The sequence below is a fragment of the Notechis scutatus genome, chromosome 4 (assembly GCF_049901735.1).
Source record: "Notechis scutatus isolate UNSWTSFEM ecotype Mainland chromosome 4, rNotScu1.2, whole genome shotgun sequence".
NCBI classification, from domain to species: Eukaryota; Metazoa; Chordata; class Lepidosauria; order Squamata; family Elapidae; genus Notechis; species Notechis scutatus.
The window spans coordinates 157,526,617-157,540,062 of record NC_142012.1 but is presented as its reverse complement, the minus strand read 5'-3'; the positions used below and the strand labels follow the sequence as shown (position 1 = coordinate 157,540,062).

At 43.1% G+C, this 13,446-nt stretch overlaps 1 long non-coding RNA gene across 1 annotated transcript; it reads left to right on the top strand.

Annotated features, from left to right (window-relative positions):
- Positions 1–3,461: 3,461 nt before the first annotated feature.
- LOC148130974 (uncharacterized) lies at positions 3,462–3,757 on the top strand. Its single transcript, XR_015749527.1, has 2 exons — positions 3,462–3,544; positions 3,662–3,757. It is a non-coding gene; the product is annotated as an uncharacterized LOC148130974 (long non-coding RNA).
- The last annotated feature ends 9,689 nt before the right edge of the window (positions 3,758–13,446 follow it).

Sequence of the window (13,446 nt, the reverse complement as noted above, 5' to 3'; positions counted from 1 at the left end):
TTGCCAGAATTCCTTAGCCACCTTTGCTGGCTGAGGAATTCTCGGAGTTGAAGTCCACAAGTCTTAAAGTTGCTAAGATTGGAGACCCCTGGACTAAACTAAGGAAAACGTTGCAGCAGGACCTGAGGCTGGGCCCTTCCTTGTAACAGTTTAGGAGGAGTTCAACACATCTATTTTTCCTCATTTTATTATTATACATTTTTGAAAGAATGTAGGAAATAGATGACGCAGGTAGTAAAATGCAGGCAGATAGGCACCTGATCTGAAACAGATGGCTAGTATAGTCTAATTACATCATTAGAAACTTAAAGCACTGCAAGATACTTCATATCTATTTTCTAAACAAAATTGCCATGCCTCTATTAAACTTTTAAGCCAAAGCTTGGTAAATTTAGTTCAAGTCATTAAAAAAGTATAGATAGTAAATAATACATTAAATCTCCATGCAGATTCTCAGATATCCAGGTCATCCAGGTTGTCTCAAAAGTGCTTTTTATTTTTTATTTTTTTTTAAATAAAAAAAAGTCTAGTTGCCTTTTAAAAAATGAAAAGCACCTTTGAGAATACATTAAATCAACCTGGTAAACCAGTGTCTCTCAACTTCAGCAACTTTAAGATGTGTGGATTTCAACTCCTAGAATTATCCAACCAGACATGCATCCACATATCCACACATCTTAAATTTGCTGAAATTGAGAGACACTGCTATAAACTTTTTATCACATTAGGACAGGGGTCCTCAAACTTGGCCACTTTAAGGCTTGTGGACTTCAACTCCCAGAATTCTCCAGCCATCTGGAGAATTCTGGGAGTTGAAGTCCACAAGTCTTAAAAGTTGTCAAGTTTGGAGACCTCTGCGTTAGGATAGGAATCCTAAAAAATGTGGATGTGGCATGATCATAATAATGATCGTGATACATTAATAATAATGTGGTCCTACACTGAAATGGTTTTCAATAAGAATTAAGTTTCTATACAGGTAGTCCTTGACTTACGACCTCAATTCAGCCCAAAATTTCTGTTGCTTAAGTGAGACATTTGTTAAGTGAATTTTTGCTCCATTTTACAGCCTTTCTTGCCACAGTTGTTTGGAGTGAATTGCTGCAGTCGTTAAATTAGCCACATGGTTGTTAAGTGAATCCGGTTTTCCCATTGACTTCGTTTGTCAGAAGGTCCCAAAAGGGGATCTACATGACCCTGGATCACTGCAACCATCATAAATGTGAGTCAGTTCCCAAGCGCCTGAATTTTGATCACACGACTATGGGGACCATGCAAGTGTGAAAAATTGTCATATGTCACATTTTTCAGCATCGTTGTAACTTCCAACAGTCACTAAATGAGCTGTTGTAAGTTGAGGACTATCGTTATAATGCTACTCTAAACACTGTGGGAGGCCTACTCCTACAATTTAGTTAACCATTCTTCAGAAGGGAGAATTCTGCAGCTTCCACGTGTCTGGAAGTCAGTACTTGTCAATACTTAACACGGCATCCTCAAGGCTACCTGCAACCAGCGTTTTGTTCCCACTGCTTAAGCAGTAGGTTCAGCTTGAGTTGGTAAGCCTATTTTGTCATTGCAATAACACACATCGAGCATTTGGCCACAAAATTATAGAACAGGGGTGTCAAACTCGAGGCCCGCGGGCTGAATCCGGCCCACAGGGTGCTAAGATCTGGCCCACGGGGCCGCCCTGAAACAACGGACTGGCCCACGGTGCCTCTGCCAGGAAAAACGGAGCTTGGGAGAGCCACATGCAGCCCACCCGAGCTCCGTTTTCTCTGACAGAACGTTCAGGCCGCTACATGAGTAATGTCTAGCTGGCCACACCCACCCTGGCTACCTACCTCCAGCCCCCCCCCAGGTCAAACACAACTCTGATACGGCCCTCAATGAAATCGAGTTTGACACCCCTATTATAGAACATTTGAATGTCCGAACTCGCTTAGTTTTTACTTGGCTCTTCTTCGTTATTATTAGATCAACTTGATGGCATTGACGCTTGTAGGGGCTGTCTTAGAGATCTGAGTGCCCCAGCGATCCTTACTAATGTTGTTAATGCTCATCTGTAGAGAGATCAGGTTAAATTAATTTAAATTATTGAATCTAAGCACCACCTGACTCCAAAATAGAAAGTATAATACAATAAAACCATAAAAGAGAACAGGAACTAGATGGCAAGTCTGTCTAACAACACCCACACCCCAAAATAAATCTGACAGAGGCCCCAACCACTTTAATCCAGGGCCCAGAAAAATAGCCAGTTCAATTAAGGCATTCAGGAACACCCGGTTCAATTGAAAAGGTTCATTGGTTCTTATCTTTTTCTTTTTTTTACTGCACAATAATAAAGATTCTGTCTGTGACATATTCTTTCTTTTAAGATAAGAGTGGAAACAGGAATTTAAATTTATCTCCCAACAACGGATACTGATAATTCTCTCTTAATATGGTATTTTGTGCTTCCATAATAATTGTTAAATTTAGCTACATGATTTAGGATAAAAACCTCAACAATTTTTGTTAAAAAAGAAAGAAGAAGCCCCTTTTTTGCTATTTTATTATTGTTAAAGATTAAAAAGCGCAAATTACTGGCTGGCATTAGTAGACATTGCCTAGATATAAAATTTGAGGCAGTTTTCATTTCCTTCATGTAAAATTGCCATCAGGAAAAATTGCTGTGAGGGGTGGACATGTGTGCTCTGATAAAGAGATCATTTGTGCAGTGATTATCTGATTCTTTCCAAAATGAGGAAAGGAGATTTAATTACATTTTTTTCTCAATCTCTGCTCGAGATTGTCCCATTCTAAAGCATCGTATCAGTTTGACTTACAAGTACTGTATGACTTGTATTACTTTTGCATACAAATTTTTGTTCTTGAATGCTAAGCAGGCAGTAATGTGGAGTTGTTTTGAAAGCATGGAAAGGATGTAGGACTTTTTTTTTATCTTTCTCTGTTCTCTTGCTCCAAATTCATAGACCCATCCAGAAGAGCTTGGAGGTCTTCTACAACGCCCTACCCAGGATGGAACCTCATATCTCTCACAGAAGTCACTATCCAATCTGTTCAGCAATGTTTAGTTTCGAGTTTCACATTCTGGCTTAAAGGAGATTGCAAGCTAACCCTGAAAGCGATTCATTTCAGTAGCATTAGCAATAGCAATGGCCCTTAGACTTATATACCACTTCACAGTGCTTAACAGCCCTCTCTAAATGGTTTACAGTGTCAACCTTTTGCCCCAACATTTTTTGGGTCCTCATTTTACTGACCTCGGAAGGATGGAAGGCTGAGTCAACTTGAACCTGGTGAGATTCGAACTGCCAAATGGCAGGCAGCAGAAGTAGCCGGGAGTACTGCATTCTAACCACTGCACCACCATGGCTCAGTAAGAAGTAGATTTACTTACTAGACATTTTGCCAGGTTTATTATTCAATGTATTGGGGCAAAGATATGCTTGAACCTATGTTTGGTATACTCTGAGCTGCTTAGAGCTTATGAAAGTTACCTTCATAGAAGCCCAGATCATGTGGTTTATTCAAAGTCCTCCAACCTTGGCAACTTTAAGACTTGTGGACTTCAATTCCCAGAATTCAGAACTCAGCATGGCCTGCTGAGAAATTCTGGGAGTTGAAGTCCACAAGTCTTAAAGTTGCCAAGGTTGGAGAGCCCTGGTGGTTTTAGCTTAGGGAAGCCGTTCTTAAATTCAGTCAGAACCTGCTGAGGTGAAGGATCTTAAACTACATAGGTCACAACTTAAACAAAAACTGATCAGTGTTGACAGGCAGAGTAGCAGTGCTGCAAAAGCTCATTTTGGGCTTAGTCCTAGTGGACAATGATTGACACCTACATTGATATATAATTATCACTGTCAGATTTATTTCTTATCTAAGTCTACCACCAAAGAAACTTTTGTTGGAGTTTAGGCTGGGGAGAAACTCACATATTGTTTTGAGTGTCATGGTACTGCAAATTTTGAGGACTGCTGGCATAGTGTAATATGTGAATCCAACCACTGTGGTTTGTGAACCATTTGTGGCTTAGCATCAGGTATAAACTCAACTGTTATGGCTGAGTCAACATTGAAACCATATGTGGTTTAAGTATGGTTTTTTTTATGTGATTCCAGCCACTGCTTTCCACAGAGATGTCCACGGCTTAATATACTTATTGAGTTGTGCAATGCAAGAGTATCCACATAAATACATCCATTATTACTAAAAAGAGAGGGAAGAAATCTGCCTGTTGAGAGTTTGGTTGGAAATGTAAATGTGTAAAATGTATTTCTGGGTTCAGTTGGAACTTTTTGTATTAAGAGACATCCTTTTATGTGGGTTGTAAACTGTGACATATTGCAGAAAACTTTAGGAAATAACAGCATTAGCGGTTGCCATTTATTTTTTTTATGGCTTTGAGGATCTACTGTCTCTGTCTTTTGGTTTCTATGCCAGAAACATGGCTTTAGGCCCTTCATTTTTTTCCTTTCCTTTTCAAAATCTTAAACATGGCAATTTCAGTCTTTATGTCTCGTGATGCCTCACTGTGGAACTTCAGCCCCGCAAAGCCACTGACAAGATCAATACGCAGCATTTACAGACTTTACACAGCCTTCTAATAAAATATACTGTTTGGATGGTGATGAATATTAAATGGTGTGTTGTGTTAAAATGTGTCACAGGTTACATACATTTCAACAATCAGCAGGCACCCTCCCTTCTCTGAAGACCAACTTCTTTAGATTATCTGAAGCAAAAGTGGAGAATCAGGACGTCCTATTTGGTAAAATCCTTCAGTAAGTGGACAGGCCTGGGCCTAAATGTACATTTGACTTAATTTTATTTCAAATAATATAACATAGAACAGGGGTGTGCCATTCATTCTCTAGTTTAAAATGATTGCAAGACAAAACTTATAAAAGAAAACAATGGTAATCTTTATTTTACTACTTTGCAAAGAGATGTATCACGTGCTCACAGGTACAATGGATACACCTTAAAGCTTAAGCCACCAGTATATTGTCTCTATATTCCTTATCATTGTCCATGTTTACCTCCCACCTTTTCCTCATTGGCTGAGTACTCAGGCCATCACAATCTATCTGAGACCACCTGAAGTGAATACATTATTCCCTGCTCTTTATTTACAATTTATCTTCAATAACTATTGGTTTCTGGGGGTTTTATCTGAAGTCAACCACCAGGCCAGCAAATTCTAGCTAAAAACCCATTTTGAACATACTAGGGGACTAAGGGATGATACACTCTCATCCCTTTGTTCCTAGGTGCAGCTTTAGGCTCAAGCAACATTTATGAGATTAGATAAAGGTACACAGTGTATTCTTTTCAAAGATTAGTATGTCCTACAAATTCTGTACAAACAATAAATTCCTTTCTCCTTACCCACAAATTGTCCCAGCCCCCAATCTATGGACTGGCACCGGGCTGCAGCATGCCAAAAACTGGGCCACACAAACAGGTAGTATGGGAAATCACGTCTCCTCTGGTCCACAGAAAAACCTCTCTCCACGCAACCGGTCCCTGGTGCCGAAAAGGTTGGGGGCCACTGACATAGAATAATAGAGTTGGAAGGGACCTTGAAGGTCTTCTAGTCCAATCCCCTGTTCAAGCAGGAGACCCTATACCATTTCAGACAAATGGTTGTCCAGTCTCTTTTGGAAAACTTCCAGTAATGGAGCACCCACAACTTCTGAAGGCAAGCTGTTCCATTGGTTGATTGCTCTCAATATTAGGATATTTCTCCTTATTCTAAACTGGATCTCTGCTTGATTAGTTTCCATTCATTGTTCTTGCCTTTTGGTGCTTTGGAAAATAGTTTGACCTCCTCATCTTTGTAGGAACCCCTCAAATATTGGAACACTGCTATCATGTCTTCCTTAGTCCTTCTTTTCATTAGGCAAAACATACTCAATGCTTGTAACTGTTCTTCGTATGTTTTAACCTCCAGCTAATACTTTTAGTCTCCTCCTAATAATTCTTGTTGCTCTTTTCTGCATTCTTTCCAGAGTCTCAACATCTTTTTTTTATATTGACCAGAACTGGGTGCAGTATTCCAAGTGTGGCCCTAATTGTTTAAGAACACTTAAATGGTTAAGATTATTAGCCTAATAATTTAAGAGCACTTAATTATTGTCCCCGTTTGCAAGAATTCTGTCATATTAAAAAAAAAAAACATGTTGACTTTTTTGGAAGACGATGGTTTTGGATAGTCTGCATACAACCCTGAGGATATAGGTTGTACACCAAGGGTCTTCAGACTTGGCAAGTTTAAGACTTGTGGATTTCAACTCCAAGAATTCCTGAGCTAACAAGCCTGGAGGAGAAATTATGGGAGTTGAAGTCCCAGCATGTTTTATAGGCATAAAATCAAATTAAGCCCCTCCCCCCAAATTAAGGCCTATGTTAAACATGCGAAAAGGGGGGCAGTTGCAGTTAGGAAGTACTTTTGTTGCATACCCGGATATGGTGCTGCCTGCATTGACCTCGGCGTTGGTGGGGCACTTCGTATCGGGAGACCTTCCGCCACCGTTGCTTTCCCTTCTCCCCGTGCTGCTGCAGCATTTAGAGCAATGCTGCGGCATTTGGCACAGCCACGCACGGCCAGCCAGGGCTCCTCCCTGCAACCGGAGCCCGGCAGAGACACTCGGCTTCAGGCGCTCCTGTTGCCACCTTCCCTTTGAAGGCAAAGCCAATTCTTTTAAAAACGACACCCTACTACCGGTACAACAAAGCCTCTCCTGCCCGAGAGGGCAGCCCAACCCCACATGGGGAGGCGAATCTCCCGGGGCTGCAGCGCAAAATTGGCCCACCCTGGGAGAAGTGCCCAGCCACCATCCCTGCCTGGCGCCAGGCAGAGCATGAAGAGCTTCGCCTGGGGTGCCCAGCGGAGCTGACAAGTGGGCCCTCCTGCCTGGTGGCGGAGCTCTCGCCAAGGCAGCGAGTGCCTCCCCGCCGGGCCCTCCGCTCATCCCGCCAGGGCCACGCCAGAGCCGTGAGGGCTGGGCAGAGCCGGGAAAGCGAGCCGCGGGTGCGCGCCTGCCTGCCAAGCGAAAGAACCGGGCCGACCCGAGCTTGGCTTCCTTCCCAAGTCCTTCCAGCCCGAACCTGCAGAGGCCACCTGGAGAGGCCACCCGAGGGAGTGATAGCGCCCGCCCGCCTGCGAACAGGGAGGCGAGGTAATGGCAGTGCTGCTTCCCTGGCTGGTGGATCCGGCGGAGAGAGCCCGAAGCCTCCCGTTCTTTCCACCCCTCGTCCAGCCCGTCCCTGTCCCCACGCATCTCCAAATGCGCAGGCAGCTCCAAACGCTGCAGCGGCATGGACATTGGGCAGAGGCGCTCACTTGGCAGGGCTCAGCTCGGAGGAATACACAGCGCAGGCCATTGCCTTGCTTCCTTTCCACGGATGGGTAGGCGCTATCACTGCCTCGGGCGGCCTCTCCTGGTGGCCCCTTCAGGTTCAGGCTGGAGGGACTTGGGAAGGAAGCCAAGCTCGGGTCGGCCCGGCTCTTTCGCTTGGCAGGCAGGTGTGCACCAACGGCTCGCTTTCCCAGCTCTGCCCAGCCTGCATGGCTCTGGTGCGGCCATGGTGGGATGGGCGGAGGGCCCGGCGGGGAGGCGTTCGCTGCCTTGGCGAGAGCTCTGCCCTCCAGGCAGGAGGGCCCACCTGTCAGCTGCGCTGGGCACCACAGGAGAAGCTCTTCGCGCTCTGCCCGGCGCCAGGCAAGGATGGCGGCTGGGTGCTTCTCCCGGGGTGGGCCGATCCTGCGCTGCGGCCCCAGGAGATTCGCCTCCCCACGTGGGGTTGGGCTGCCCTCTCGGGCAGGGGAGGCTTTGTCGTACCGGTAGTAGGGCATCGTTTTTAAAAGAATTGGCTTTGCCTTCAAAGGTGAAGGGAAGGCGGCGACAGGAGCGCCTGAAGCCGAATGTCTCCGCCGGACTCTGGTTGCAGGGAGGAGCCCTGGCTGGCCACGTGTAGCTACGCCAAACGACACGGCATTGCTCTAAACACCGCAGCACCACGGGAGAAGGGAAAGCAACTGTGAGGAAGGTCTCCCAATACGAAGTGCCCCACCAATGCCGAGGTCAACATCTAAGCCGTCGCTGCCCGCCGGCCCGACGATGTAAGGGGGGGGAATTAAGTCACCCCTGAAAAGACGGCCTAGCCATTTTTTCAGGGGTCAAAAAAAATAAGGCCCAACCTTATTTTGTGAGAAACACGGTACATGCCCTATAAATAGTATCCTGATACCAAATAATAGAAATAATTTAAAAATACCTAAGATAATGACTCTATTGTTGTATGAACTGTAAAGTCTGTTCCATTTTTGGCTTTGTTTTCTGATTATTTATTATATTTTCCAAAATGGAGAAGTTACACATTTCCAAAAGTCAATCTTTAATATCTAGAATAATATCAAAATACAGGGTGACCTTGATTTATGCCACAACTGCTAAGCAGTTGTTATTGTACTTTTTGAGAAAGTGATAAGCTACCATGTTAAAACTGAAGGAAAGTGTTAAATCTGTGAAGGAGTTTCTGATAGGAGATTAGGAGAAAATGATAAGGAATTAATTTGTGAAACATTATTTGAAGGGATTAAATTTCCATATTTCTGATAGCTCTTGATGATTTTTTTTTTCTGATTAACTTTGAAAGCTGAGACTTTAAAGATTTTTTTTAATAGATATGAGATAAGATATGAGAAGAGAGTTTCTTATATTTTCACAGAAAATGATAAGTTATGGAATAGAGTAAATAAAGTAAATATGAACCTGATTTATTTATGTGTAGTTATTTTTGGTTGTTCTTAATGGACTTTTGCTGATTAAGGTTGAATGATGAGGCTTTATTATTATAGATCAACTTTGAGATATAGTATCAAGAGATTTTAGGTTGAAATGTTAAACAATAAACCATTGAAATTCTTTGTATTTGTCTTGTTGAAGGGGAAAGTCATTTCTTTAGTTTAAGGAAATGCATTGCTGATTAGATTACTTTATTACTTTATTCATGAGGGTGACACTCAAAACCGTGGTGAAATGGTGGTAGACTTTAGGAGAAACCCTCCCATACTACCACCTCTTACAATACTAGACAACACAGTATCAATAGTAGAGACCTTCAAATTTCTAGGTTCTATCATATCTCAAGACCTAAAATGGACACCTAACATCAAAAACATCATCAAAAAAGCACAACAAAGAATGTTCTTTCTACGCCAACTCAGAAAACTCAAACTGCCCAAGGAGCTGCTGATACAGTTCTACAGAGGAATTATTGAGTCTGTCATCTGCACCTCTATAACTGTGTGTTTTGGTTCTGCAACCCAACAAGATAGGCACAGACTTCAATGGATAATTAGAACTACAGAAAAAATAATTGCTACCAACCTGCCTTCCATTGAGAACCTGTATATTGCACGAGTCAAAAAAAGGGCTGTGAAAATATTTCCCCCCCCCTCACATCCTGGACATAAACTGTTTCAATTCCTACCCTCAAAACGATGCTAGAGCATTACATACCAGCAGGGGTGGGATCCGACAGGGTTAACTACCAGTTTGGTGATTCATGAGGTTCGGTGATTTACGATGTGCTTCCCTGCATGCTGTGTGCGCCTGTAAATCATCATCAGCACGCTGCGTGCAGAGAAGCAGCCTTTCAAAAAGCACTTTTTTCCTGGTTTTTAAACTGCAGCTGTGCCTTGCACGGCAGCTAAAGTTGAAAAAGAAGGAAATAAAGGTCAGGTAAGAGCCCGGGCGGGCAGGTGGGCAAAAACATCAGCAGACATAGAACCGGTTCTACGTCTGTTGCTCTTCAGAGCTACCGGTTCTACAGAGGTGGACAGAACCAGTAGAAATCCACCCATGCACACCAGAACAACCAGAAACAAGAAGAGTTTTTCCTGAACGCCATCACTCTGCTAAACAAATAATTCCCTCAACACTGTCAAACTATTTACTAAGTATAAATTACTATTACTATTAATCTTCTTATCTTCCTTTCACCCATCTCCTCCCACTTAGGACTGTATGAATGTAACTTTGTTGCTTTTATCCTTATGACTACTTCTAAGTGTTATATCTATGATTCTTGTTGTATGTATCTTGAGAGCATATGTATAAAAACAAATTCCTTGTGAGTTCAATCACACTTGGCTAATAAAGAATTCTATTCTATTCTATGTATGATTACATACTTGGTAATAAAGAATTCTATTATTTCTATTCTATTTATCCTCTTATTATTTTCTTTTTTAAAAATTGCACTGAATTTTGGAACTGTATGATTCTGTTATACTACATATGGCTCAGTATTGCACAGTTTAGTAAATTTTATTTTGTTTGCTTCCCTTTTTCTTTTGGCCAGTTCTCATCTCCCTTCCCACCAACCCAGTGGTGGGATTCAATTTTTTTTACTACTGGTTCTGTGGGAATGGCTTGGTGGGCATGGCTGGGGAAGGATACTATAAAAGCTCCAGTCAGAGGTGGGATTTGCCAGTTCTTCAAACTACTCAAAATTTCCGCTACCCATTCTCCAGAACTGGTCAGAACCTGTTGAATACCACCTTTGCACCAATCTTATAAATTAAAAATGCAGTGTTAAACTGAAGGCATTCTGACTTAGACACATAAAAGGTGTGGAAATGAAACAACCATAAAATGGTCCCAATTGTCCATAATTCGGGACAACTGGCCCATAATTTCTGCAATTACACCACACAAACGAAGTGCAATTCTGAAATTGTTCAGAAAGCAAGAGAAGAAAATTAGTTACCATTCTGGGTTCATTGTAATTCATATGCTGTGGAAAACATTCATTTTCTCTAATAAGTATGCAGCAGGTAACTGACCTTGTTTGCACATGGTTTAAATAAACCACAGTTAGTAAAATATACTCTTCTGAACCCCCTAACGTGATTTGTTGGGCTTTTGTTTAGAGAGTGTGCAATCCCAGCCTCTTTCTCTCTCTCACTCTCTCATCCATCTGTCTGTCTGTCTGTCTATCTATATCTATCTATCTATCTATCTATCTATCTATCTATCTATCTATCCATCTATCCATCTATCTATCTATCTATCTATCTATCTATCTATCTATCTATCTATCTATCTATCTATCTATCTATTGTGGCTCTGAGGTTTGAGCCTGCTTTGTTAAGAGGACGAAGACTCGGACAATGGGGAAGAGGAGGTTTTGGAAATGCCTTCCTCCCCAGGACCTTCCTCTTCGGCAATGCCTTCCTCCCTGATTGTGCCTCAGGTGTCGGCAGATAACCGGGAGGGAAGACCTGAAGCTAATCAGGAAAAGGAGGAGGGCGTATCAGAGTCTCTGACTGAGAATCGAGCAGAGGAATGCTGGCTTGATGCGAGGCACCGTCGCAGGCAAAAGTGGGTGTGTTCGCTCTGGGTTCTTCATTCGGGACAACATGTCAATTATTCAGAGGAGCTTCGAAGTATCCTGTGTGATTTATATTCCTGCTTTCTTGTCAGACTTGGCAGACAGCGTGTGTGAGACTGCCAAGAACTTTATCGGCTCAAGGAATTTAACTCTATAATTTCTGGATTGGTTTGCTTGTTTGTATTCAGTTGGAGATTTGGACTTCTCACCTCTTTTGTACAGGTAAGACATAACACTATCTATCTATCTATCTATCTATCTATCTATCTATCTATCTATCTATCTATCTATCTATCTATCTATCTATCTATTATCTATATCTGTCTGTCTATCATCTATCATTTATCATCTATCATCTATCTATTATCCCTCCATCCCTCTGTCTGTCTGTCTGTCTGTCTGTCTGTCTGTCTGTCTGTCTGTCTAACCCCTCATTCACAATTCTTTCTTTGGTCATGAGAGAGTCCATCCAGGCTTAAATACATAACTTGGCAACACTGCAGAAGCTACCATACAAACAGTTACTGGATTTGTATTCAAGTTAAGTTGCATTCAGTGGTCATCTTGCCCACAGTACACTTAACCTGGTAACTATTCTAGCCCATTTTTCTGGTTTTGCACAATACATTGAATGTCTGCTCAACTCATCACATGCATACACAGGGTGGATTAAGGTCAACTGATACTTGGTGAATCTTAACTTGAAAAGAGCCAGTTTGGTGTAGTGGTTAAAGCATCAGACTAGAAACCAGGAGACTGTGGGTTCTAGTCCCTCCGTAGGCATAAAAACTGACTGGGTGACTTTGGGCCAGGCACTCTCTCTCAACCTTAGCAAGTTTTAAAATAAATAAATAAATAAATAAGATGAAGGCAATGACAAATGGCATTCTATAAATATTACCAAGAAAACTGCAGGGACAGGTCTAGGAAGCTGCCCAGAGACAACCCTGTTTGAAGGTGTAGAGCAGGGGTGTCAAACTTGCGTCATCATGGCAGCTTTTTTTCCCCTTCGCTAAACTGGGTGTGGCCATCACATGACACACCTGGCTCGCGGGCTGCGAGTTTGACAGCCCTCGTGTAGAGGCACCATGGTGAGGGATTCTCGGAGATATATTTCAGCAATACCTACAGGTCCACAGGTTCTCCAACCATGCTGCATAGAAAAATATGGCACCAGTATTAAAGGATCATTGGTTATTTACCTTGATAATAAAGGGACTACTTCTGAAGTCCATTTGTTTGGAGACAAGTGGATTTCCTTGCGGAGTTGGTTGACCATGTGAGAACAGAAGCAGAGGCCCACTCCAGGGGTGAGCTTCAAAAATTTTAGCAAAGGGTTCTCTGCCTAGTTGCTGGGTGGGCGTGGCCATGGTGTGTGAGGCCTAGTCGGCTTCCTGCACCATGGTGGGAGAGCGTTTTTACCCTCCCTGGGCTCCAGAGGTTTTCTTTGAGCCTCCGGGAGGGTGAAAATGGCCTCCCTGGGCTCCAGAGGCTTTCTAGAAGCTGGAAACAGGCCCATTGCCTGCCTTCCCAAATTTCTGGGAGGCCCGTTCTTTGCCCTTCCTGAGCCTCCATGCGCTTGAACTTACCTGCATTCAAAACGGGCCTTGTGGGGACTCCTGGGAGGGACAGGGTGGGGCGGGGTGGGCAGGGCCAGCCAGGAGTGGGATTTGGGGGTTCTCTGAACTGCACAGAATCTTAACTAGAGGCTCTCCCGAACCCCTGTGAACCCCCAGCCACCCACCCCTGGCCCAGTCCAGCAGGGCACTGCTTAGGTTCTTATGTACACCTCGACCAGATTATTGTCTGTCGAATGGATATTCTATAGGTAATTCTCAATTTATAACTGTAATTGAGCCAACAATTACAGTTGTAAGTTGTTGGCAATCATAGAACGGATCACCGGATGATGAGTTGACTTTACAACTGCATCCTGGCACTGGGAAGAATCTCTCCAGAATATGGTGGTTTTGGTCTCAAGGAAGCTGGCTGAAGACAGTCTACATCTTCAAGTTTGGATTTCAAGTGATT